The sequence below is a fragment of the Oncorhynchus mykiss genome, chromosome 6, assembly GCF_013265735.2.
Source record: "Oncorhynchus mykiss isolate Arlee chromosome 6, USDA_OmykA_1.1, whole genome shotgun sequence".
Classification (NCBI taxonomy): domain Eukaryota; kingdom Metazoa; phylum Chordata; class Actinopteri; order Salmoniformes; family Salmonidae; genus Oncorhynchus; species Oncorhynchus mykiss.
In genome coordinates, this window is record NC_048570.1 from 58,343,679 (window position 1) to 58,370,821 (window position 27,143).

At 43.7% G+C, this 27,143-nt stretch overlaps 1 protein-coding gene across 1 annotated transcript in view; it reads left to right on the plus strand.

Annotated features, from left to right (window-relative positions):
* Positions 1–466: 466 nt before the first annotated feature.
* The window catches only part of LOC110526933 (coiled-coil domain-containing protein 102A), a 64,823-nt gene continuing 38,146 nt past the window's right edge, over positions 467–27,143 (plus strand). Inside the window, exon 1 of the mRNA XM_036980595.1 lies at positions 467–626. The gene's annotated coding sequence lies outside the window, so the exon portion shown is untranslated. The remainder of the gene's footprint in view (positions 627–27,143) is intronic.

Genomic DNA, 27,143 nt, shown 5'->3' on the forward strand with positions numbered 1-27,143 from the left:
AAGAAAAACACTTTTAATCTGCATTGTTTTCTTTGATTTGTAATAGACATTTGGAATTCAGTAAAACGTGTTACAGTTACATTGGCTGTTTATTTAACCATGGACATGATTATATAATCAAGGCTATTCTTCCCATACTTCAAGGGTTAAGCTACAAATATTTACAACTGGCTGCATTATGTCCTTACATCTTTTTTCTTATCTCTCTGACAGTGTAACAAAGTATCCCTGACTCATAAGAACAATGTTGCAAAATGTGAGTGATACATTCACTCTGCTAATGGAAAAAGGACGGAATTAAACGGTTTACAACCTTTTTGCACACGTTCGTGATACATGCCCGGTCAAAGTGGGAATGCCCAATTCGATTGGCCTTTTCAGCAACTTCTCAAACTGTCAGTAGGCTAGATGGATGGTTTCAAAAGCGCCGTCGTCGACACCGCCCTCATCTCCAAGTCCCACCCTTTTTCGCTTCCCCACTCCGCTAACGAACCTCCACTTCCCGAGGAAAAATTCCTGTAGGAAGAATGACGTGAAGACTATCGAAGAGAGAATAGCGACTTCTACCCGACACATATCGCATCAAGTGGCATTTAGAATAAGCTGAACTTGTGCCATTATAAAAGGTATGTGCATATATGTATTTTTATTCTGCTGTGGACAGCTAGGTTCACTGTGGGGTGTCAAATGACAGACAACACGGTCGAATTCCATGCAGGGAAAGCCCAGTCTGATCCCTTTCTGTCCTTGTGTGTGTGTGGATATTATTCAACATTCGTGAATAAATATAGTACAGACGTTTGTCTGTTTGTTGACTAACTTGACAATGTTAGTTGCAAACCCATTGTTGCTCGCTTTTACTACAGAATCACCACACCATGAAGTTGATATAATGGAATCATTTTTTTTGTCACTCCACCTAGTTTACTAATAGTATTGTAGCTGTCAGGAGTGAATTATTCTCTGTTTGAGTTGACCGTCATTTCCCCTGTGAAATGGCCTTGCTGATGAACTGCAATGACGCACTTATAACTCGTTTATAACGAGGCGCGTGTGTTACAATCTCACAACAGAGTTGTGATGGATACTGTAGCTCTTATTGAAGAAACAATCATGCTACACTACAGTTTTTGCTACGACACGTTTAGGGGACTGTTGAACGAGACCGCGGAGTGACACCGAATAATATAAGTTGGTGGTATGACACATTTTTGACATTGAGTGGCATCATTCTTGGTGAATCCATCTGCTGATAAGTATTGTGCCCTCATTGATGTCGCAGCACTAGCTCTACTGTGTTAACATCAGCATGGAAGTTAGTTCTACAGGACTGGACATCTCTGCATGATCTTTTTCTAAATATAAACGTTTGTCTCGGCCTACTTTGTTGAAAACTCCGTTGTTACACGGCTTGCGTGCAACTTTTCCCTTCTTTTTAGTTGTTTTTGTTTGTAATGAATGGGTGTATCCCAGAAGATGATGCCAGCTCTGTAGCCTTCTTTTCCCTGCATTACATGTTTTTGTTATATTTTCGATAATACTGTGAAAGTCACATTGAATCAATGGGACATGCTTATTATGCTTTGTTTTCAAGTGAACTCTATTCCTCTTTCTATCTCCATGCATCTCTCTTTCTCTCTCCTTCATCCAGCTCAGCTGTCATTCCCTCATCTCTTCTCCCCTTCACAAACATACCGAGCGGTTTTGATTGAATAGACACAGCGTTTAGGTTTTTCAAAACATCATGTGGTTTTCCTCCAGGCTGGGTCTAGGTCTGTGCCCTCTGCCTTGATACCCAGCTTTAAAAATAAACACCCTTGGCCTTCCACTTCAAAACGGTGTTAATGTGAGGGCAGACACGTTTCATGAAACCCAGGTCACTCTCACATTTTCCACACTTGTTATAGCAACTCCAAGGCCGCAGCAAATGTTCTTCCACCATAAATCCCACCATTCTAAATTATAATGGTAGGTTGTCATCTTTGCGTATTGCTTTCCGTTTTTAAAATGGTTACAATAGAGAGCAGTTAAATAATTGTGTCTTGCTGAAAAGTGAACATGGATTCATAGGACACCCGGCCCTATACCTCTCACCATGTTCCCCTTTCTCCACCTCCACCTTTTTTCAAAATAATCTTGAGGCCTCTTGTCCCCGTGATTCCGCTTCTTTTCTCAATGCTCCTGTCTTGACTAACCAGGCTTGGGGCTGAATGAGACATGCTCACTGAAACCCTGGCCGCTCTGGCTGTAGTCCACCCCCAGTGATGTCCCTGTTTAGCCTACTATAGTCTGCCTACCTACTGGATAAAGATGACAAGAATGAGGATGATGGGGATGAGTCCAACTGATCTTTTCTTTACAACCTTACTCCCCACATTCAGGCACATAACCCCCTGAATGAATGTCCGAACACTAACTGGGCTTGCTTAAGCTACTTAATGGATACGTGATGTTTGGGTCAGCTAAACAGACAGACCCAAATACTGAGATAATTCACATCTCGAGTGGGTTTCTTCTCACACACACACACACACACACACACACACACACACACACACACACACACACACATACACACATGCACACATGCACACACGCAGATGGACAACTCCACTGTGTGTGGTTGTCATGGCAACGGCACATTTTTAGGATGGCAGAGACCCATCTGCTTGCCTGCCACATGCAGCACGCTGTGTGTCTGTGGACTGACATTCTGAATCGGTGTATGTGTGTGTAATAACAATAACTACACAGGATTGGTGTACTGCTTTTCTGAAAACCCAAAGACTCCACGCTACATGTAGAGTAGACTATGCCTTTGGCTTTGAAAATACCTCTCCTTTTTCTTACTTCCTGTGTGGAATATCAGCATCCTCCAATACCTCTACACCCATCTCAACACTTACATAAACAATGTCAGAATATAACAATGGCTCATAGAGTACTGGTGGTTAAGTGTAGCACTGCTACTCTTTTAGTGAATGTCCAGGATAAATACTGGAGGTTATACTGTGTTTATTTTTGGTGCAATCAAGAGCAATTGGTATGTAGCCTGCCTGCCAAATTGACAGTGTACCTACAATCATTCTCGCTAAATGCATTCCATTCCTCCACACCCAGCTCTTTACCCTCTCATATTGTTTGCTCTCCCCTCAACCCCCCTTCTCCATTCCCTTTGCTCTCTCTCTCTCTCTCTCTCTCGCTCCCCCCTCTAACCTCTCTCTAATCCAGTTATTTGACTGACATGTCTTTGGGCTTTGAAGTCAAGTTGCTGTCAACAGGAGATCCATAAATATTGCTATATATTCCCGACTGGAAGACGTCTCCAGAAGAAAAACAAGTGACCAATCAGAGCTGACGTCAGTAGAACTCTGTGGCACTGGGTGTAATAAGTAATGACTGTTATTAACAGGAGCCATTTCCTCTATCAGCTCTGGGCTGGTAAGTTCATGGTCAGGGACAGAGACCCTATGACCGATTGTTGTCTAGAAGCTCCTATTGCAGTGCTGTCACAGCCCCATGACCATGCTTGTTGTCATATCATCAGTGTTAGGATGGATGTACAGTCTGAGGCTTGGCTTAATGACTGATCCAGAAGCTCATTAACGCTTTGACACTTACCAACACACGGGTGTGATCATTCTAAAGTGGCCCCTGCAGCGTATGCTCAAGCCGGTGTGATTAGAACGGCTATTTAGAATTTGCATAAACACAGTCGTTACAACATTATGTCCTGAATGTGACCAGTTTATTTTTGGATGCAATGTTCAGACATTCACAGAACACAATCGGTCATATTTAGCTAACATTCGGGGCTGACGGCAACCACAATATGAATGAGCTAATAGCAAATACTATTTACAATTCATCACATCACGGGTGAAATCACCATTGATCAAAAGAATTGAGTAAAAAACATTTGAAAAACAAAGTAATCCGCCGATGGGTAGTTTGTGCCCGCCGCCGTATTCGTCTTTTCCCCCCGTGCCAACCAAAGATAGGAAGAGGAGACTAGATGAGTTTGGTCTGTTTGCAGTATGCATGTTGAAGGGGGTGTGTCGTCTACTATCATTGACTTCCCTTCGTTCACTCCCGGAAGTTTACTCGAAAGATGCGTGTACTATCCCTTCGCCTCCTTTTGTTATAACATCTTTGGCCTGACAGACGTGACCCCCAAAATGCATTGTATAATGTCAAGAAACATGGCGCGACAGATAGCTGGCAAATAGCTTAGCATAAGCTGATCATAATCAAAAAAGTATTTTACATACGTGTTCATTACAATCTACGCAAAAATCTGAATGCATGATTTGTCACCAGCACTTGAAAACATGTGAATAAAACAGTAAATACATTATGCTCCATACATACGGTATGCTACAGTAGAAACTATAGCATGATATATAGAAAATAAGGCACTTACTTTGATAGGAACACACACACATGTCCAAAGTTAATTGTAAGGAAAACAACAATAAAGGAAATGCGAGTGCCAGCCAGAAAATGTGCCAGGGAGAAAAAGTTTGTGCAAGATGTCTGCACACTTGATCTGTGGAAACACTGGGGGAAGTGCTTGGGCTCTCTTCAAAAAGAGAAGTTAATATAGCTCTAAAGCCTCAAACATAAATCGTCCGCAACAGTGAAGTGGGCTACTTCTATGTGAATTAATGAGGAGGCGGAACACACCTCAATTCAAACTGTTGTTAGAAAATATAGAGTTTTTGAAAATAATTAGAAATTGACCATTAGAAACATAGCCTATAGATAATCAGCAGCCAGCAGGTGCCGTGGTTTGAGGGCAGTGCAGGTTAACTGGGGCGGCAGGGTAGCCTAGTGGTTAGAGAGTTGGACTAGTAACCGGAAGGTTGCAAGTTCAAACCCCCGAGCTGACAAGATCTGTCGTTCTGCCCCTGAACAGGCAGTTAACCCACTGTTCCTAGGCCGTCACAAATAAGAAGTTGTTCTTAACTGACTTGCCTAGTTAAATAATAATAAAAAAAAACAACTGTCTAGTTGCGTAACCATCACATTTTGGAACAGTGAGTGTATTCTGACATCTCACGCGTAAAGAAACTCACGCTGGGGCGACCGTTAGAGATATTTAGAACTCACACTTGAGAAGGTTAAGAGATAAGAGACAGTTTTTGTTTGCGTGATGGTATCCTAATCTCTCAATTGAATGATCCGCCTTCTGCAGAGCTAACTTGTGACACACCACTGTGATAACGAATGATATGGCTGACATCCAGAGATCTGCATAGTGTTCAGTATGGCACAGTCTCACAGATTTAGATATTATCTTGTATGTAGAGGATAATATATCAATAACCAGCATCCATCACTATTTTACTTGAGATCATGAGACAGTTAGGGTTGGTTCGCGTAATTTGCTTTTGGCTGTCCAGTCAGTCGTGTCTGTCCATGCTCTGAGCAGCTAGGTTGGTGAGCTGTTTACCCTTGCTGTAAGATTGAGACTTGTGGCTCTGATGAGGAGCTGTGATAAGACAGATGTAGATTTAGTGTTAGCGTCTCTCTCTGTATTTCTCTCTCTCTCTCTGTCTCTCTCTCTCTCTCTCTCTCCGTCTCTGTCTTTCTCTCTCTGTCTATCTGTCTTTCTCTCTCTGTCATTCTCTCTCTCTGTCATTCTCTCTCTCTCTCTCTGTCTTTCTCTCTGTCTGTCTGTCTGTCTGTCTGTCTGTCTGTCTGTCTGTCTGTCTGTCTGTCTGTCTTTCTCTCCCTTTTTCTCTCTCTTTGTTGCTATCTGTCTCTCTCTTTGCCTGTCTGCCCGTCTCTCTCTCTGCCTGTCTCTCTCTCTGTCTGCCTGTGTCTCTGTCTGCCTGTCTCTCTCTCTCTGTCTGTCTGTCTGTCTGTCTGTCTGTCTGTCTGTCTGTCTGTCTGTCTGTCTGTCTGTCTCTCTCTCTCTCTTGTAACCTGTCATCTTAATTGAGAGTCTTGAACAGAATAAAAGTGCCTTCTCAACACTTGTTGTTTGGCCTTGTCATTCTGTAGCTCTGGCCAAACCTGGGAGAACGGAGGGAAGAAAAGGCTCTGTATCAACGATGAGGGAATCTAGGAGGAATTTGCTGGCCTTTGCATAGTAATATATTTGTCCTATTTCACACATGTACAAGTGTGTATTATACGCATGTGTGAATTGGAAGTGTGTTTTTTGCATATCCCAAATCCCCAAAGACACACTCGGAGACTGCATATTTCACTGGAACACAGTGGAAGAATGACCTTGCTTGCAATGCATATGGGCTCAGGGGCACATGGCTCCTGTGAACGTTTTGATGACATAACATCAGCTGTTACAGATAGTCGTGGATTGTCTCAATATTGCTCCGTTCTGAGTTTAAGCATTAAATGGAATAGTGCATCACAACAGTTTAGAAAACGCTCTGATTCAGAGGCTATTGATGTGAACTCCGTACTGCCTGCAAGTCTTTCCATGTGAATCTGACAGAATGCCTAACTTTAGCTTTATATAAAACATTGTAATTACTGTTTGGCAGTAATGTTACATTTGAACAAGGCATGGAATGCCTTTGGTCTGGTCTGTCAATGGGGCATCACTATCGAGCAATCTTGCTGTGGTTGCTGCCGTTAAAGCAACCTTCTGTTTAACTCTAGCGTCTTTAACCCGAGTGTGTGTTGTGAGAGAGTGACTTTAACGTTGTTTTCAGAGATTGTTATGTTGTTGTCCAGAGACCACAGGAAGGAGCTTTGGGTGGAGCAGACAGCATAGTTGGGGGATTGACTGACCACCACTGACAAACCCCCTATTCCCTTCCCTCTCCTTCCAACCTGGAAACAAGTTTGGCTGCTCTCTCTCCAGGGAGTGACCGTAAGTCATCCTGTAGCCTTTTGGGTGGGACAAACGGACTGACATCATTGGACGATCTTTGCCTCTCTAAGCAGTCTGCCAGATGCACCAGAAGCAGCTGCTAGTGGCTTTAGGTTGAGAGGGACTGTGGCATGCTATGCGCTTCATTATTAGAGAAAGAGGCCCCTATTTACGCCCACAGAGTGCAGACATCAGACCTGGTTTGGTCCGTCAGTGGAACGAATGGTGAGGAGGACCAGGCCTCGGCTACATTAAAGAACCTAGCTCTGCTCTCCCTAATGTTATAGAGCCCAGATTCCATTGGGCGCTGTGTATTTATGAGTGTGTTTGGTGTCTATTAAAGACACAAGTGTGTCATGCAAACCAAATGTAGGTACATGTCTGTAATAAAAGCACTGATGCAAAACACGTCATAGGCAGTCTGTGTTTATGGATCGTTTATTGAAATTGAATTCATCTCTTTAACTTTTCATTGGTGGAGGCCAAGACTACCATCAGCCTTGACCAGACCAATAATATGAGCTCATGAATGCTGGTATGCCTTCTTTTATTGTCGTCCTGTTTCCTCTGTGCATGTTGATGAGAAGACCATGAGAGGGTTTTATTTTGGGCTGGCGTCAGTTCGGCCTTTCATAGTGACGTGAGGGAGGACTATGTTCCTATGTTCCTCACATGAAGGTCTCTGAAGCCTCATCCAACTGCTGTGCAGCACTCAAAGCCAGTTACACAGAAATACCCATAGGTAGTCGGACCACACTGACCACACTGACTGAATGGGCTTTGTTGTGATGATCCGCCACCAACTGGGACAACATGTGAGTCTCAGACAATAACGTTCGTCAGCCTCTGTTGAGCTTCCTGGAGATATTCGGTTTCCCTGTCTTGGCAGTTGGCGTCACAGTAAAACCATTCCTTCTGGGAGAGCCTATCATAATGTCTGATCTTGTAGTTTCTCTCCGTCCGCCCATGTGCAGACAGATTTAGAGAGCTTTAATGCTCAATTACTTCTGCCTTACAGCCGCCACCACTTACTCATGATGCCCGGCTAATAGGGTTGGGCCCCCTGTCAGGAACAGGACCCTCTGATGTAAAGTAAGAACAAGTAACACTTAAAAAATCTCTGCACAGTTTCTCAGCACAACGCCAGGCATCTCTACCTATCCCTTTGTCTGGCAGAAAGCTGTGATACATGCCTAAATAAATTACAGTCAGATCCATAGAGGGAAGTCCTTAGTACCCATTGCTATTCAACGCTATTCAACGCTGACCAATCAGAATCCATGCTTCAAGACTGTTTTGATCACGCAGACTGGGATATGTTTCGGGTAGCTTCCAAGAATAATATTGATGAATATACTGAAACGATAACTGAGTTAATCAGGAAGCGGATAGGTGATGTTGTACCCACTGCGATTAGATGGCAGCATTCGCGCATAACTGCGAGCGCGAACCACCACATGGCAAGGTGACTGGGAATATGGCAGAATACAAACAAAGTAGTCATTCCCTCCGCAAGGAAATCAAACAGGCAAAACGTCAGCATAGAGACAAAGGGGTGTCGCAATTCAACAGCTCAGTTACGAGATGTATGTGGCAGGGTCTACAGACAATCATGGACTACAAAAAGAAAACCAGCCACGTCGCGGATACCGACGTCTTGCTTCCGGACAAGCTTAACACTTTCTTTGCCCGCTTTGAGGATAACACAGTGTCACCAACGCGGCCCGCTACCAAGGACTGTGGGCTTTCCTTCTGACGTGAGTAAGACATTTAAACGTGTTAACCCTCGCAAGGCCTTACCTTAGACCCACTATAATTTGCTTACCGCGCCAATAGGTCTATAGACGATGCAATTGCCATCACACTAAACACTGCCCTATCCCATCTGGACAAGTGGAATAGCTATGTAATAATGATGTTATTTGACTATAGCTCAGCATTCAACACCATAGTGTTGTCTGAACCCCGCCCAGTGCAATTGGGTCCTGGACTTCCTGGCGGGCCGCCCCCAGGTGGTGAAGGTAGGAAACAACACCTCCACTTCGCTGATTCTCAACACTGGGGCCCCACAAGGGTGCATACTCAGCCCCCTCCTGTACTCCCTGTTCACACATGACTGCGTGGCCAAGCACGCCTCCAACTCAATCATCAAGTTTGCAGACACTTACACTACAACAACGACAAGACAACCTACTGGGAGGAGGTGAGGCCTCTGGGAGTGCGGTGCTAAGAAAATAACCTCTCACTCAACATCAACAAGACAAAAGAGATGATTGTGGACTTCAGGAAACAGCAGAGGGAGCATCACCCATCCACATCGACGGGACAGCAGTGGAGAAGGTGGAAAGTTTTAAGTTCCTCGGCATACACATCACTGACAAACTGAAAGGGTCCACCCACACAGACAGCGTGGTGAAGAAGGTGCAACAGCGCCTCTTCAACCTCAGGAGGCTGAAGAAATTTAGCGTGTCACCTAAAACCCTCACAAACTTTTACAGATGCACAATTGAGAGCCTCCTGTCAGGCTGTATCACCGCCTGGTACGGCAACTGCACTGCCCACAACCGCAGGGCTCTCCAGAGGGTGGTGCGTTCTGCACAACCCATCACTGGGGGCAAACTACCTGCCCTCCAGGACACATACAGCAGCTGATGTCACAGGAAGGCCAACAAGATCATCAAGGTCAACAACTACCCGAGCCACTGCCTGTTCACCCTGCTATCATCCAGAAGGCATCAGTACAGGTGCCTCAAAGCTGGGACCGAGAGACTGAAAACAGCTTCTATCTCAAGCCATCAGACTGTTAAATAGCCATCACTAGCACAGATAAACTACTGCCTACATACACAGACTTGAAATCATTGGGTACTTTAATAAATGGAACACTAGTCACTTTAATAATGTCACTTTAATAATGTTTACATATCTTGCATTACTCATCTCATATGTACAGTATATACTGTATTCTATACTATTCTACTGTATCTTAGTCTATGCTGCTCTGACATTGCTCGTCCTTATATTTATATATTCTTAATTCCATTCCTTACTTAGATTTGTGTGTATTGGGTACATGTTGTGAAATTGTTAGGTATTACTTGTTTCATACAGCTGCACTGTCAGAACTAGAAGCACAAGCATTTTGCTACACCTGCAATAACATCTGCTAAACGCCTGTATGTGACCAATATAATTTGATTTGAAGGTGCTTTAATCCATACTTAACAGCACAGCCTGTATCCTTTTACTGCAACTAAACACCTACTACTAACTGGACTGAGGATCTGTCCCCACACCAGCTTTTGTGACTAACCTCTTTTACCCCACCCCACTGTGTTACAGAACTAGTATGGACTCAATCCTGTGGTGAGGGTTTGGGCGTATTGCACTTAGCGGCAAAGCATAGCGAGGTGCCTGCTTGACGTTACGGCCACAGTATTTACCATCCCATTGGATTTTTTCCTTACTCCTTGACACTTGCCGCGAGTTAAACGAACTAACTGAGAGTCTCTCTCTCTCTCTCGCTCTCCCTTGCTCTCCTTGACACCTGTCTGCCCAAACAATTTATTGACTTAACCTTTAAGTTGTGTGTAAATAATGGCTCTTTAGAGGCAGCTTGTACACTCATCCACTTGGCTGATGTGTTCATGAGCACACTTTACACTGAGAGTGAAGGAACACTGAGACCCATCCTAGGAGGTAAAGTCATCCCGTGACGTTCCTCAACAACATGTGATGTGGTACATTTCCAATTTTTATTAAACCGTGCAAGCTGAAATTGTGTTATTGCAAATGACTCCTGATTGTGGTGGCATGTTTATCGATACTATTTGAATGGAAAATAAATGCTGTTTTGGGGACAGGAATGATTAAGGAAAGGGGAGCCGAGAGGCAGGGGGACAGATGGGAGGGTGTGGTGGCCTAGTGGTGTTTTCGTCTGATTGAAACAGCAGGACTCCTCACTGAGCTGACGGGCCCTGCAGAGAGGAGCAGCTCCACTGAGGAGGAGAGGAGAAGCAGGATTCACTCTGTCGCTCAGAATCTGCTCTAACCACCGTAGCCCCAGTAGTGACAGCAGAGAGGCAGGAGGAGGAAGGGGAAGATAGTGGGAAGAATAGAGGAGTGGTACCAGTGGACAAGGAGAGGGAATGAGGTGATGGTAGAAGAGAGGAGAAACTGACTAAACTGAGGGATAGTGGATATATTGGGATTGTTTATTTTGCACCTCCTGACAACCTACTGTGACGGGTGTCTTCTCCCTACACCTCCAGCTTCGTTCAAACAAATGTCCTAATCCTGCTGGGTCATTGCAGTGCATGCAGGAGATGCCTGTAAGGGGGGTTAAGTCGTCTCATCCCCCGGCCCACAGGACAGGTCTGAGCCTTGTGTCACTCTGCTCCAACAAGGAAATAACCTAAAAACGGACCAGATGGCCTTTACAACCAACTTTATGTGTGTTTCTGTTGGAGTTTGTATGGGTGATTTGCCCCTCCCTCTCTGCCCCCTAATCCCAGAAAGTTTGACCCCCCCCTAATGCGGAGCGATAAATTGGGGTTTGTACTGCGTCCAAACCAGCCATGTCAGTATTCGACGTCCATCCGTGTCTGAGGACGTCGGGAGGTGATGTGGAAACTGGGCACTAGGTGCACCAGTGAGCACCGTTACCTTCAAGTAGGTTTCAGTTTTGCTAGGGTGTTGTGGACGGGAATGGTGAAGCATAGGACCAGAAGGTTCCAAGTTCAAATCCAGTGATAGAAAGCCATTTTAGAATGTTTTGTTTTAAGCCTATCCTAAACATTAACCATTACCTTAACCATTCCGAGTTAATGCCTAACCTTAAGGTAAGGGTTAAGGCTTGGGATAGGCTTAATACAAAAATATGTATGTGTGTATATATATATATATATATATATATATATATATATACAGTATATATATATATATTTTGCTGAATTCAAACTTGCAACCTTTGGAATTAGAGGCAGAATGCCTAACCTTAAGAAAAATAACAATTAATCCTTAACCTTTACCTTAAACATTTAGAGTTAACCCTTACCTTAAGGTTAGGCATTAAGGCTTGGGATAGGCTTAATACAAACATTAAAAAACCTACTTTCTATTGCTGGATTCAAACTTGCAACCTTTGCATCAGAGGCAGAATGCCTAACCTTAAGATTTCGGAGTTAATGCCTAAACTTAACCCTAACCTTAAAGTTTATGCAGCAATTGCCCATCAAAATGAATTCATTTGTTTCACGCTTTGAAGCTCGTACCCTGCAGTCAGATGTGATCTACTCTTGGCTTAGGAGCTGTAACACAGGGCTGAAAGATATATAGTCTCACCAAGCTGCAGAGAGCAGGCAGTGAAACATGCAGTCAAACAGTATCTCTCCAGCCCTCCATCACTTCCTGGCCTGCCTGGGCTCTGGGCTGGCTGCTGAATAAATGATGGCTATTTGATACTGCACCACATTGTGATGCAGAGCTGCTTTAGACTCAGGACACTCAGTCAGCAATACACAGGTAGAGACAACTCTGAGACAGAGCAAGGTCACAATGCTGAACCCAGCACATCATTGCAACAACACCTGCACCAGGTAGCCTGGAGCGTTGGGCCAGTAACCGAAAGGTCGCTACCTCGAATCCATGAGCTGACAAGGTATAAAATCTGTCGCTGTGCCCTGGAGCAAGGCATGTAGCCCTAATTGCTCCAGGGTGTGGCTGGCTGTGATTCCACTCTGCAAGGGTGTCTCAGGGGGAGGTGGGATACACAAAGTACACATTTCCAATTCACACGTGTGTAATACACTCTTGTACATGTGTGAAATAAGACAAATAACTATACCAAATTATTATTACATATCAGTGAAGCCTTTAAGATATGTTCAATATGTGTGTTGTGTTGCGTGCATTTGTTTATGCAGACATGTACAGTCGTGGCCAAAAGTTTTAAGAATGACAAAAATATTAATTTCCTCAAAGTTTGCTGCTTCAGTGTCTAGATATTTTTGTCAGATGTTACTATGGAATACTGAAGTACAATTACAAGCATTTCATAAGTGTCAAAGGCTTTTATTGACAATTACATGAAGTTGATGCAAAGAGTCAATATTTGAAGTGTTGACCCTTCTTTTTCAAGACCTCTGCAATCCGCCCTGGGATGCTGTCAATTAACTTCTGGGCTACATCCTGACTGATGGCAGCCCATTCTTGCATAATCAATGCTTGGCGTTTGTCAGAATTTGTGGGTTTTTGTTTGTCCACCCGCCTCTTAAGGATTGACCAATAGGATTAAGGTCTGGGGAGTTTCCTGGCCATGGACCCAAAATATTGATGTTTTGTTCCCGAGCCACTTAGTCATCACTTTTGCCTTATGGCAATGTGCTCCATAATGCTGGAAAAGGCATTGTTCGTCACCAAACTGTTCCTGGATGGTTGGGAGAAGTTGCTCTCAGAGGATGGGTTGGTACCATTCTTTATTCATGGCTGTGTTCTTAGGCAAAATTGTGAGTGAGCCCACTCCCTTGGCTGAGAAGCAACCCCACACATGAATGGTCTCAGGATGCTTTACTGTTGGCATGACACAGGACTGATGGTAGCGCTCACCTTGTCTTCTCCGGACAAGCTTTTTTCCAGATGCCCCAAACAATCGGAAAGGGGATTCATCAGAGAAAATGACTTTACCCCAGTCCTCAGCAGTCCAATCCCTGTACCTTTTGCTGAATATCAGTCTGTCCCTGATGTTTTTCCTGGAGAGAAGTGGCTTCTTTGCTGCCCTTCTTGACACCAGGCCATCCTCCAAAAGTCTTCGCCTCACTGTGCGTGCAGATGCACTCACACCTGCCTGCTGCCATTCCTGAGCATGCTCTGTACTGGTGGTGCCCCGATCCTGCAGCTGAATCAACTTTAGGAGACGGTCCTGGCGCTTGCTGGACTTTCTTGGGCGCCCTGAAGCCTTCTTCACAACAATTGAACCGCTCTCCTTGAAGTTCTTGATGATCCGATAAATGGTTGATTTAAGTGCTGGAAGCAATATCCTTTTCTGTGAAGCCCTTTTTGTGCAAAGCAATGATGATGGCACGTGTTTCCTTCCAGATGACCATGGTTGACAGAGGAAGAACAATGATTCCAAGCACCACCCTCCTTTTGAAGCTTCCAGTCTGTTATTCGAACTCAATCAGCATGACAGTGGAGTGATCTCCAGCCTTGTCCTCGTCAACACTCACACCTGTGTTAACGAGAGAATCACTGACATGATGTAAGCTGGTCCTTTTGTGGCTGGGCTGAAATGCAGTGGAAATGTTTTTTTGGTGATTCAGTTCATTTGCATGGCAAACAGGGACTTTGCAATGAATTGCAATTCATCTGATCACTCTTCATAACATTCTGGAGTATATGCAAATTGCCATCATACAATCTGAGGCAGCAGACTTAGTGAAAATTTATATTTGTGTCATTCTCAAAACTTTTGGCCACGACTGTATACAGTATATGTGTGGTAACCAATCCTTAGCTGATAAAACGATGTACACGCTTCAATGAGGCAGAAGGCCGTGTGTTGTTGTTCTGGATGGCCAGATACCGAGCAACAATGACAAAAAACTGCCATGTGGGGAATCGTAAGTGGCTGGTTTCAGTTAGTATTATCTTGTTCTTGATACCTTGAGGTGTTTTGACTCATGTCACGTCTATGCTTATATGGCAAAAAAAAATGCTAGCTAGCTAACAATCAACTGTAACGATGTATTTGAGAAACAACAAGTGCTCATTGTGCAATATTATTTATGTTTTCAATAAACATTGGAGACGAAATGTAGTTAACATGTTGTTAACAATCTAAGCCAACCCTGTCTGTTTTGCTCCATAGCTCCTGGGTCTCTTTCATGGGTTACATGGCTGTGTCTTATTTCCCCTCTGCTGCTGCCCAAACCTCCCCCAGAACAAAAGAGCCACAGAGCCGTGGCCCACTGGTGAAAAACTTTTATAGCGTGTTTATTGGGATGCTAAACAAGCTTCATTTAGTTTCAGCAAAAGAGAGAAAGCGTCGGGTCATTCAACTACACACACACACAAACACATGCCTTACACCCACATTTTGTACACACAAAAGGATTTTCATAAGAGCCCATAGTGTCAGAACGGGTAGTGAAAAGGAGTGAACATTCGCTCTGCACTCCAACCCGACACACGTTACCACAAGCGCTCACACGATGAGTCACACACTCATTCACACATTCTTCCATGGTACTTCCTCATACTTACACAGCCGTGACATCTCCTATTCATTCCCCTGCTCTCCTTTCACCTACCCTCCCATCTCTCATCTGCCTCTCCTCTCTAATGGGTAGTGGGGCCGGTAGTAAATCACATGAGTGTGTTTGTGCCTGCATGGTGGATGGCGGAAGGGCAGGCTGACTCTGGGCTTTAAATAACCTGTATGTTTTTATATCCAGAGGGGGAACCCCATCAATAGAGGCCTCTCTCCCATCTGCTGCCCTCTGAAAAGCCTGTTACACCCCCCCCCCCCCATCTACGGCTGAGTCGGCTGCCATGTGTCAAAGGCCTCCTCTCCTCCCTCCTTTTCTCCGCCTCTCCCTCAGCTACTGCCTCACATGGTCTGCTCTGCTCCCTCCCTAATTATCTGACTGAAATGTCTCTCACTCACCACATCTTTCCCTATTCCTTATCAAGGCTGCCGCTTTTCTATCAGTCGGATCTCAGTAACCACATGGTCTATCCAGCCACTGAAGCTGTCCATTTCCTTCACAAGTCTCGGCGTGCTAGGCTTCACAATCTGTGAATACTGGCATTTCTACCTCTCTCCAGTTCTCCGTCTTTGTTTCTCTGCAAAATCCCTTTCCATAGCTCGAGGGAGTTAAGGCAATGCACGTCGTTATTCACGTCATATATTATCCTTCACATATGTTTCCCATTGCGAGGCACCAGTGATTCATACTGTACAACATATTTAACATGGCAAGTTAACAATGATCCATGTGTCGCCATACAATCCATAGAAGCCGTTTAATCAAGCACATAGGGTTCAGCGTTTGCATTTTGCACTGACCCATCACCCACGCTATTTTGACCTTCAGTCGAAGCTCTTCTTTAAGCTTTCCAGTCTTTTATTGCTTTACCATTGCCTCACTGTTTACCAGCCCTCTTTTTCCTCAACCCTCTATCTTGCAGTCCAGTGTGTGTCCTTGTTAATGGTGCCAGATGTGACTGTTGGAAAGCTGCTGTAACTCTGTTAAAGCGGCGATGCCAGGTGTCCACAGGCGCTATGTCCTGTACAGTGACAGGATGATGAAGTGTAGTGAGGAAGATTCAGGACAGGGAAATGACCACCCGGCCACAAACTCGAGCTCAGAATAACTCTGCCCTTCAGGAAGACAGCCCTGGTCATAGGGAGGAGAGAAATACGCGTGTAAGCAAATGATTGAAAGGGAAGGGGGCGATTACGGTTAGCATATTGTATATTGAGTTAAAGACGGCTCTGCTTCCCTTCGTGAATTATTTGTCAGGCTTGCTGGACGGGTGACAACACTGCAAGATCAACGTAGCCTGAAGGCAGCTAGCTTCTCCCCCTCAGATCCTTGGTTATTGTTAGCAAAGGAGACAACATGATGTAATCCCTGTAGGCGGTAGAGCAGAGCCCTGTAGCCAGGTGCTGTGGTGCTGTGTCATTAGCATGATCAGCTCCAGTGTTAATTAGCTGGCTGCTGCTGCTTAGTCATTCATGTATTCAGGCTAGCTGCAGGGTGGCACTGCACATCACCTCCTATTGCCCCCTAGTGTCAACCTGAAGTGAAACTTCCAAGACACAGCAGTTTTCCTGCAGATTAAGATTCCCTCTCTGGGTTTACCTTTGGCTGACACATAAATGGTATGAACAGCTTTGGTGCAATTCTCTTGATTCTTCTTTTGGGGCTCCCGAGTGGCGCAGCTGGACTAAGGCACTGCATCTCAGTGCTAGAGGCGTCGCTACAGACCCTGGTTCGACCCTGGGCTGTATCACAACCGGGCGCGATTGGGAGTCACATAGGGCGGTGCACAATTGACCCAGCGTCGTTAGGATTTGGCCGGGGTAGGCCGTCATTGTAAATAAGAATGTGTTCTTGGCTTACTTGCTTAGTTAAATAAATAAAAAAAATATCCTCCAGGGTGACTGAGGCGCAACTGATTGGATTTTTAATGAATGGTGTATGACACGTCTTCTAACAAATTAAATATAAATCACATCAGATTAGACATATCAGAGGGAGACTGCAGGAAATTCCTGATGGCCATTAAATACTTAATTCTTAAACTCTCTCTACTGAGACTCATTATCGGCAAGGTCGGTACTTTCTGAGCAAACAATACAGTGCCTTCGGAAAGTATTCAGACCCAGAATTACTTTCTACAGTGGAGTTGGTGTCCAGTGAAGGAAACACTATGTTGGGGTTCAGTTATTTACACAGGGAAGTTCTGCCGCACCTCCTAAACCCCCACTTCCACATGGTTAGCACCATAAAAACTGAATTAGTCATATTTCTATGGTTAGCACCATGCACCTTGCCCTCTACTCACTGCCTACCTCCAGTCTGAGGGAAGGGGTTGGGGAGGGAATCCATTCAGCTCTCATATTGTTGTAATGAGTCGGAGCGGAAACCAAATAGTCTCTGGGCAGTGTCTCAAAAACTCACAGGCAGGGACAAAAGATGGGATTTCTTTCTGCCTAAACCCATCTTTGGGAGTGAGTACATGAACATAATATATTTATGTGTCGATACATGTGTGAGAGAGTGAGTGTAAGCCACAGGTCTCTGGTTAGTATGTTTGTGTGTGTGTGTGTGTGTGTGTGTGGGTGTGTGTGTGTGTGTTTGTGTGTGTGTGTGTTAGAAATACGTCTCTGATACTTTTATGTCCCCTAGGGCCCCTGAAGGTCATGGTTCTTTATTTGATGGCTGATTTGTGTTGAAACATCCCCTCTCTGTGCCGTGTCCCTCTTGTGCTCTGACGCCAGCTAACAGGATTAAAACGGCCAGCTTCTTCAGTCAGCCTCACACCTCTGTCAGCTTCTATTCTATCAGTTTCCCCCGCAGTCACCAGCCCCCTCCACACACACACACAGTCTTGTATAACTAACCTTGTGGGGACATACAATTCAGTCCCATTCAAAATCGTATTTTCCCTAACTAACCCTAACCTTAACTGTAACCTCAATCTCAACACCTAACCTCAATCCTAAAACTAACCCTAGCTCCTAACCCTAATTCTAACGTTAACCCCCCCCCCCCCCCCCCCTAGATATAGCAGTTGACCTTGTGGGGACTAATAAAATGTCACACTTTAGTGTTGACCTTTACGTCCTCAGTGAAAGCAAGCTTTAATTTGAGATGAACCCGGCAGACTCCCCTCTCTCTGCTGGTCAGCTATGCCCTGACCCTCTTATTGTCCCCTCTCATCCTGCTGGGTGGAAACGCTATTAAGAGCACAGTCACAGCCAGGGCAGGTTGTTCGGATCATTGGTATGTAGAAGATGGAGACTGCTATACCAGCTGTGTGATGCTCCGATCCCAATTCCTGTCACACAACAGGAAACAAGCCCTAAAACCCATGGATTGTTGTTTTACTGTCTAGAATTTTGTGATTTTTTTTGCTTGCCAATGCAGTTAGGCACTACAGACTGAGAGATTTTAATGAGCTATGACACAGTGTGCAGTATTTGGACAAACTTCACTGAAAAAAAGATTGATCAGATTAAATATGTTCGGCCATCTTGTTTAAGTCTCTAGTACTTACGTTTTGCAAAACGCTTCCCTCTGCTGTTGCTATCTGAAGTAGAGGTTGACCGATTAATCTGAATGGCCGATGAATTAGGGCCGATTTCAAGTTTTCATAACAATCGGAAATCTGTATTTTTGGACGCCGATGTTGCAGATTTTGTTTCTTCTTTTCTTTTTTTTCTTTACACCTTTATTTATCCTTTATTTAACTAGGCAAGTCAGTTAAGAACACATTCTGATTTACAATGACGGCCTAGAAACAGTGGGTTAACTGCCTTGTTCAGGGGCAGAACGACAGATGTTTACCTTGTCAGCTCAGGGATTCAATTTTGCAACCTTACGGTTAACTAGTCCAACGCTCTAACCACCTGCCTCACGAGGAGCCTGCCTGTTACGCGAATGCAGTAAGACGCCAAGGTAAGTTGCTAGCTAGCATTAAACTTATCTTATAAAAAACAATCAATCAATCATAATTAGTAGTTTTAAGTACACATGGTTGATGATATTACTAGTTTATCTAGCGTGTCCTGTGTTGCATATAATCGATACGGTGGGCATTCGTGAAAAAGGACTGTCGTTGCTCCAATGTGTACCTAACCATAAACATCAATGCCTTTCTTAAAATCAATACACAGAAGTATATATTTTTAAACCTGCATATTTAGCTAAAAGAAATCCAGGTTAGCAGGCATTATTAACCAGGTGAAATTGTGTCACTTCTCTTGCATTGCACGTAGAGTCAGGGTATATGCAACAGTTTGGGCCGCCTGGCTCATTGTGAACTAATATGCCAGAATTTTATGTAATTATGACATAACATTGAAGGTTGTGCAATGTAACAGGAATATTTAGACTGATGGATGCCACCCATTAGATAAAATATGGAACGGTTCCGTATTTCACTGAAAGAATAAATGTTTTGTTTTGATAGTTTCCGGATTCGACCATATTAATGACCTAAGGCTCGTATTTCTGTGTGTTATTATGTTATAATTAAGTCTATGTTTGATAGAGCAGTCTGACTGAGCGATGGTAGGCACCAGCAGGCTCGTAAGCATTCATTCAAACAGCACTTTTGTGTGTTTTGCCAGCAGCTCTGCTGTTTATGAATATAAGCCTATCATTTCCCGAGATGAGGCTGGTGTAACTAATGTGAAATGGCTAGTTAGTTAGTGGAATGCGCGATAATAGCGTTTCAAATGTCACTCGCTCTGAGACTTGGAGTAGTTGTTCCCCTTGCTCTGCATGTGTAACGCTGCTTCGAGGGTGGCTGTTGTCGATGTGTTCCTGGTTCGAGCCCAGGTAGCGGCGAGGAGAGGGATGGCATTACACTGCGAGTAGAGGGATGACAATCATTACACTGGCAATACTAAGGTGCCTATAAGAACATCCAATAGTCAAAGGTTAATGAAATACAAATGGTATAGAGAGAAGTAGTCCTATAATTCCTATATTAACTACAACCTAAAACTTCTTAACTGGGAATATTGAAGACTCATGTTAAAAGGAACCACCAGCTTTCATATGTTCTCATGTTCTGAGCAAGGATCTTAAACGTTAGCTTTTCTTACATGGCACATATTGCACTTTTACTTTCTTCTCCAACACTTTATTTTTGCATTATTTAAACCAAATTGAACATGTTTCATTATTTATTTGAGGCTAAATTGATTTTATTGATGTATTATATTAAGTTAAAATAAGTGTTAATTCAGTATTGTTGTAATTGTCATTATTACAAATACATTTAAAAAATCGTCCGACTAATCGGTATAGGCTTTTTTTTGTCCTCCAATAATTGGTATCGGCATCGGCGTTGAAAAATCATAATCGGTTGACCTCTAGTCTGAAGATTTAATATCATGAGACCAAGATGACCAAATCATGACCCATTTTCCTGATGGTGTTGGATTTAACGTTAGTGAGCCCGAAGTCACAGTACAATGATTTTCTCCATTGAATAACATGAGCTAGATTAGAATGAACCAGAAGTTCTGTCATCACCCCCTACATATATAGTCAGTGAGACTATTGTTCTGTACTTTTTAGGTCACTTGATGTAGTGAAGTGAACTGTTTCCTCTTATGCTGATTTACTGTAAGTGTTTGCCCCAGAGTCTCGTCCCACCTACAGTAGCACCAATAACACAACATCTCAAAGCACTTAGAGAAAGTGATAGCGTCACTGTCTGTGTTTGACTACCTCAGATCTGCTCCTGTGGCTTTCTGCACTTTTAAGTAAAGAGATGCAGAGACAAGCACTCAGGTTAATAGATACATGTTTGTTTTCAGATCAAAACGAATGGCGCAGTGACAAAATAAAATGCTTTCCGCTTCACCAAGATGGAAGAAAGATAGAAACACTGTGGTTGTAGACCCTAGGCTACACATCCTGTTTGACTTCCTTCTTACCTTTGGCAGTTTCAGATGTAAAACCGCAAGGTGCTGGAGTGTAGCCAACTGGGATATGCGCTTTCAGACATTGCACAATACAGTCTGTAACAACTAAAGCGGTTGTGCTTTTTATATAAGTGGGGGGGGTGGTCCGTGACAGCATGTTTCCCACGTGGGTAGAAATCTCTGCCTGCATCCTCTAAATGGCCCTGGCAGTTCTGACAATCTCGTCCTCAATTTACGTCACTGTCTCCCCTCTACTTCTGATGGCAGAACACCGTTTTCTCACGTCGACACCGGGCTGTGTGTAGTGACAGCACTTTGTCCTTGTTATTCCCTAACAATTTTACCCCACATAGATACACGTCTAGATGGAATAGAATTTGCATATACAGTAAATGTCATGGTTGTCTTACAGTATACATCGAATCCAACTTTATTTCAAGTGCATTTAAAATTGCAACACACTTTATAGTAAAACACATCTATTCACATTTGTTTCTGTTGCTTTGAGTGGTGGTGCATCTCTGTGTTAGGTTCCAGTGAAGGCTACTCTACTCTCTCTTTCTGTGTTTCATTTCTCAGTATACTGCAGCTATCGGCTGGATTCCACACATCCCACATGAGCGTGGATCCTCCAGCTGGAACCAGTTCCCAAAGGAAGTTCCCCAGAGTAATCGGCTTGTTTATAGAGGCATTTCATTTTGGGATCGCTGACCCCTGATACTACTGTCTTGGAGCAGATTGTATTGAAATGCAAAAACTCAGCTCCAGCTTTAACTTTGTTCTTTTCTTTTCTGGTTTACAGTCTCTGTCCATCTCTTCTCTCCATCTGGAGATGGATAATTTTTTTCACTCCCCCGTTGTAGAGCCAACGCTGATTTGCCCCACTTTTTGTCTCTTGAAGTTCATTGACTAGACTTTTGTTTGTGTTTATTGTATCTGTCTGCAGTAGTCACTCAGTATTAGGATCACTTCCCGGTCCAATACCTTGATCCGCTCTTTGATGTTTCCCTACAAGACTCAGATCAGTGAAGGTGAACAAATACCCCCTGGAGCCATTCAAACCAATGAGATAATGAATAGAACATCAGCTGACCTTCTAGGTCATGGATGGGTCCGAAGATCAACTTGAACTTTTGATTGGCATGTTGACAAGTGTTAGTCTGTCAGTCGACTTTGACATTGTTTCGATGGGTCTTTGAGCATTATGTAGCGAGACGCAACAGCCTAGCCAATTATCTCAGCACCCATACACACACTGCGATATTCCAGAAAGAGACGCAAACACTCTTCACCCCTGACCTCTGAAATGGGGTGACAGGAAGAGCCTGCTGTCTCTACAGATAGAGTAATGTATCGGTTGTTTTTTTCAACTGCTCTCCATTTGAATGTATGCATGTTTCCTTTGTGTAACCACATTTAAGTGCAATGTCTGTCGCCTCATTCTCAAACATAGATAAACCATGCTGTCACTGCCTCTGGGAATCGGAAATTCATGATCTGAGTTTCGGTTACTGCTCTTACAAGAAACCAGCTATAACTGTCTCATCTAGCCCCCTCTCTCTTTCTCTAACGCTCTCTTTCTTTCTTAGGGCTCTCGAGTGGCGCAGTGCTCGAAAGCCCTACATCTCAGTGCTAGGGGCATCACTACAGACCCTGGTTCAATTCTAGGCTTTATCACAACTGGCTGTGATTGGGCGTTCCATAGGGTGGCACACAATTGGCCCAGCATCGTTAGGGTTTGGCTGTGTAGGCTGTCATTGTAAACAATAATTTATGTGTCTGTCTGTCATGTCTACCCTCACTATCAGCAAATGTAAATGTGTTCTTGATGTGGTTGACAATAGTCATGACCCTGCAAAAATGTCTCTACAGATATAATACTGTAGCTGTGGTGTTGTCAACTGCGCTCCATTTGCATGTTTGCTTTGTGAACCCACATTTAGGTGCAATGTCTTGTCTGTCTGTTTGAAATAAATGAATTTTAGCATACTGTTCAACCTCCTTTTACACTCAAAGTAGACAGTTGCTAACTAGGACATTACTACGCAGGAGTTCTAAATAATTTTCTTTGCAATCCTGATACTGAGGAGCAACTTAGTGCTTGATTGATTCATTGAAGCCATACGGTACTGCCCCCTCCATGTAGGCCTAGGTCTAAACTAGAGGTCTACCGATTAATCGGAATGGCCGATTAATTAGGGCCGATTTCAAGTTTTCATAACAATCGGAAATGGCTATTTTTGGGCACCGATTTGCCGATTTTTAAAATTGTAATTATTATTTTTTTACAATTTTTTTATATATCTTTATTTAACTAGGCAAGTCAGTTAAGAACACATTCTTATTTTCAATGACGGCCTAGTAGCGGTGGGTTAACTGCCTCGTTCAGGGGCAGAAACACAGATATTCACCTTGTCAGCTTGGGGGATCCAATCTTGCAACCTTACAGTTAACTAGTCCAACGCAATAACGACCTGCCTCTCTCTCGTTGCACTCCACAAGGAGACTGCCTGTTACGCGAGTGCAGTAAGCCAAGGTAAGTTGCTAGCTAGCATTAAACTTATCTTATAAAAAACAATCAATCATAATCACTAGTTAACTACACATGGTTGATGATATTACTAGATATTATCTACCGTGTCCTGCGTTGCATATAATCTGACTGAGCATACAAGTATCTAAGTATCTGACTGAGCGGTGGTAGGCAGAAGCAGGCGCGTAAACATTCATTCAAACAGCACTTCCATGCGTTTTGCCAGCAGCTCTTCGTTGTGTGTCAAGCATTGCGCTGTTTATGATTTCAAGCCTGTCAACTCCCGAGATGAGGCTGGTGTAACCGAAGTGAAATGGCTAGCTAGTTAGCGCGCGCTAATAGCATTTCAAACATCACTCGCTCTGAGCCTTCTAGTAGTTGTTCCCCTTGCTCTGCATGGGTAACGCTGCTTCGATGGTGGCTGTTGTCATTGTGTTGCTGGTTCGAGCCCAGGGAGGAGCGAGGAGAGGGACGGAAGCTATACTGTTACACTGGCAATACTAAAGTGCCTATAAGAACATCCAATAGTCAAAGGTTAATGAAATACAAATGGTATAGAGGGAAATAGTCCTATAATTCCTATAATAACTACAACCTAAACCTTCTTACATGGGAATATTGAAGACTCATGTTAAAAGGAACCACCAGCTTTCATATGTTCTCATATATATCCACTCAGAGTCAGAGACAGAGATGGTTTTTTCGACAAGATCTTTGAGAGAAAGCATGGTGTACGAGCTTGTGTTACTCACAGGAACTGGTGAGTTTGCTGCTCAGTGTTTGGGACTAATGTGTTGGCCTATAACTGCAGAATCATTGCTATGTTTATTCCGCTATTTGCATCTTTGTACGTTTGGCGTGCCACACACTAGTAGCCTACGGTGGGTGTATTTTTATATTTAGTCTCTCTCATCAACCAATAAACAGCTTCCCTTAAGCCAGAGCAAATAATTATGGCTCAGCCATGCAATTGATCCGTTAAATGAGTCTCCCTCACACACGCTGTGTTATAGGTCTGGTGTGATTAAGTTGCAGTGAACATGTCAGATACAGGCCCTCTGAGGGTGATCAGCCGAGGGATTCTGTACTGGACTCCAAGCACATCTCGTGTTTTACACCCCCAGAGAGTTTGTTTGGGGCGTTGATTTGAGAATTCATATCCTTTTACACCAAAGTCCTCCCAGACTCTTCAGTCGCCTCATTCTCAAACATATATAAACCATGCTGTCGGTGCCTCTGGGAATCGGAAATTAATTATCTGAGATTCGGTTTCTGCCCTCACAAGAAACCAGCTCAACCGGTCTCATCCAGCCCCCTCTCTCTTTCTCTCTCTCTCTCTCTCTCTCTCTCACAGCGCTAGAGGCATCACTACAGACCCTGGTTCGATTCCAGGCTTTATCACAACTGGCTGTGATGGGGAGTCCCATAGGGTGGCGCACAATTGGCCAGCATCATTAGGGTTTGGCCGTGTAGGCCGTCGTTCTAAATAAGAATTTGTTCTTAAATGACCTGCCTAGTTAAATAAAAATTCAAATAAATTCACTGTCCTCTCTTCTTTTTCTGTCTGTCACATCTACCCTCACTGTCAGCAAATGCAAATGTATTCTTGATGTGGTTGACAACGGTTTCCTGTAATTCTAAACATTTTTGCCATGGCATGCCATTCAAAAGCTATCTGGGGGGCCCCCTACCTTCCGGGGACTGTTGGGTTGTGTGGTATGCTAGTGATGACCTGTCTGTAGAGTATTTGTCTTTCTGCATACTTTCCTGGTAACCGATTCATCGGTGTCTTTGGACTGCAAGTTGCCACGGTGTTAAGCCGAAGTCTGAATCTGGACATGCTTGAAGTCAATGGGTTTACCGGGTTGCCGTGGTGCTAGTTGAAGCTTTTTTTTTCTCATCATTGGCTGTTTACAAATGACCGTTGCAATTTTCTTCAAGATGTACTGGCTCTAGGTAATCTCCAACATGTGACCATTCATCTGTAACCTCCTGTTACTGGCACCAGAACAGTATGAAGAGGATGGCCTATTGTATCTCGCCTACTCAGACTGGTCCCAGAACATATTTCTGAACTCCACAGGGACATTGGACTTTATGTTACTTTTTTATCGACCAGACTGTTTTGCTGTGGCAATTGATGATCAGAGGATAGGAGTAGACTAGCGCGTTGAATTCATTTCATCAGCTGGTGATTGTCAAACAAATAACTGTCGGTCTCACTGTAATTGACCGTTAATTAACATGAACACATTTAGCATCTCCTGGCTTCCACACAAAAGTCAAATACATCCATGTAATGTAGCCTACAACTTCACAAAAAGTCCATTGTTTATTTTAGACAGGTCTAAAGAAGCATGAAATGAAGGAAATGTTGTCCATTTCAGAAGAACAGAATAGCAGGCTCTGAGTTGTCTTTATGTTAGGTCCTGCCTGATGTGGCTATGCCTAATGGCTGTGGGCTACGCTAGTTCATTTAGCAGACAAGATTTGCTCATAATTCCGTGACGTTATTTTATATTATTTGATAGTATTCAAAATACTATTTTGCGAAGGCTGTACACACTTCAATAGTCTCTCATTCACAATTTGACAAGCACTTCATAATTCCTCGAATTTCACGACAGCAATCCCCTTTGTGGCCGTAATGCACCCTAAAAATGCCTTTTGCTGTCCGCGGGGCTGCATTGTGCCCTTCTCCGTGTGTGCTGCGCAATCCGAAGCGTCTCTCCCTCACACTGCTCTCTGTCACGTGATCGGGTCTTTCTCACAGGCTACAAGTTAAGACAGACACGTCGGGGACGCAACTGCGCGCGTCCCAATCCAATTCCGAGGTGCATATTGAAGATGTTTTTTTTCGTCAGCCAACAAGATGCGTAGGCCTAACGAACAGCAAAAGCACTAGCCTATGTCAATCTACTACCCCCCACAGTACAAAAGTCGACCAATTATATTCTGTGCGATAAATAAATATTCCAAACATAGTCTGGGACAGCTGTGGGATGCGATAGATCCCAAATGAATACAAACCTTTTTATGAAATGTGGCTGACTCAACAGATCAGAACGTTTAGCTTCAAATGTTGATAGACTAGGCTATTTCTTCACATTATAAGCGCAGCAATGCTCACATGGTAGTAGGCGAATGTTCCATTAGCGGAAAAAAGACTTGGCCGCAAATGCAATTATGCATGTAATGCTTTTTAATATAAAGGTGCATGATGGTGAAAATGATCTTCCCTAAACTTGAAACTCACACGCTGCTTATGTATGCCAGTTAGGCTCTACACCCCTTGTAAAGCGGATTCATGTGTTTCATTTTAAGCAGTTATTTGCCCACTTTAGTTATGATACAAAGCTTATTAAAACATATAGGCCTATGGGCTAGGCTGCATGAGGAGTGTGACTATGATTCGAACAAGTAAAAAAAAAAAGCCATTGTTTCTTATGCTGGGCGTCTTACGCGGGGGAAAAATACCTGTCATCTATGCACTTAAATAGCGAATGGAGGACGCTTTTCCCCATGGTTAATTTTCATGCCAGCCAGGTTGGCTATACTCCTGTTGTAAATTTAAGCAATATTAGGGGAGTTGA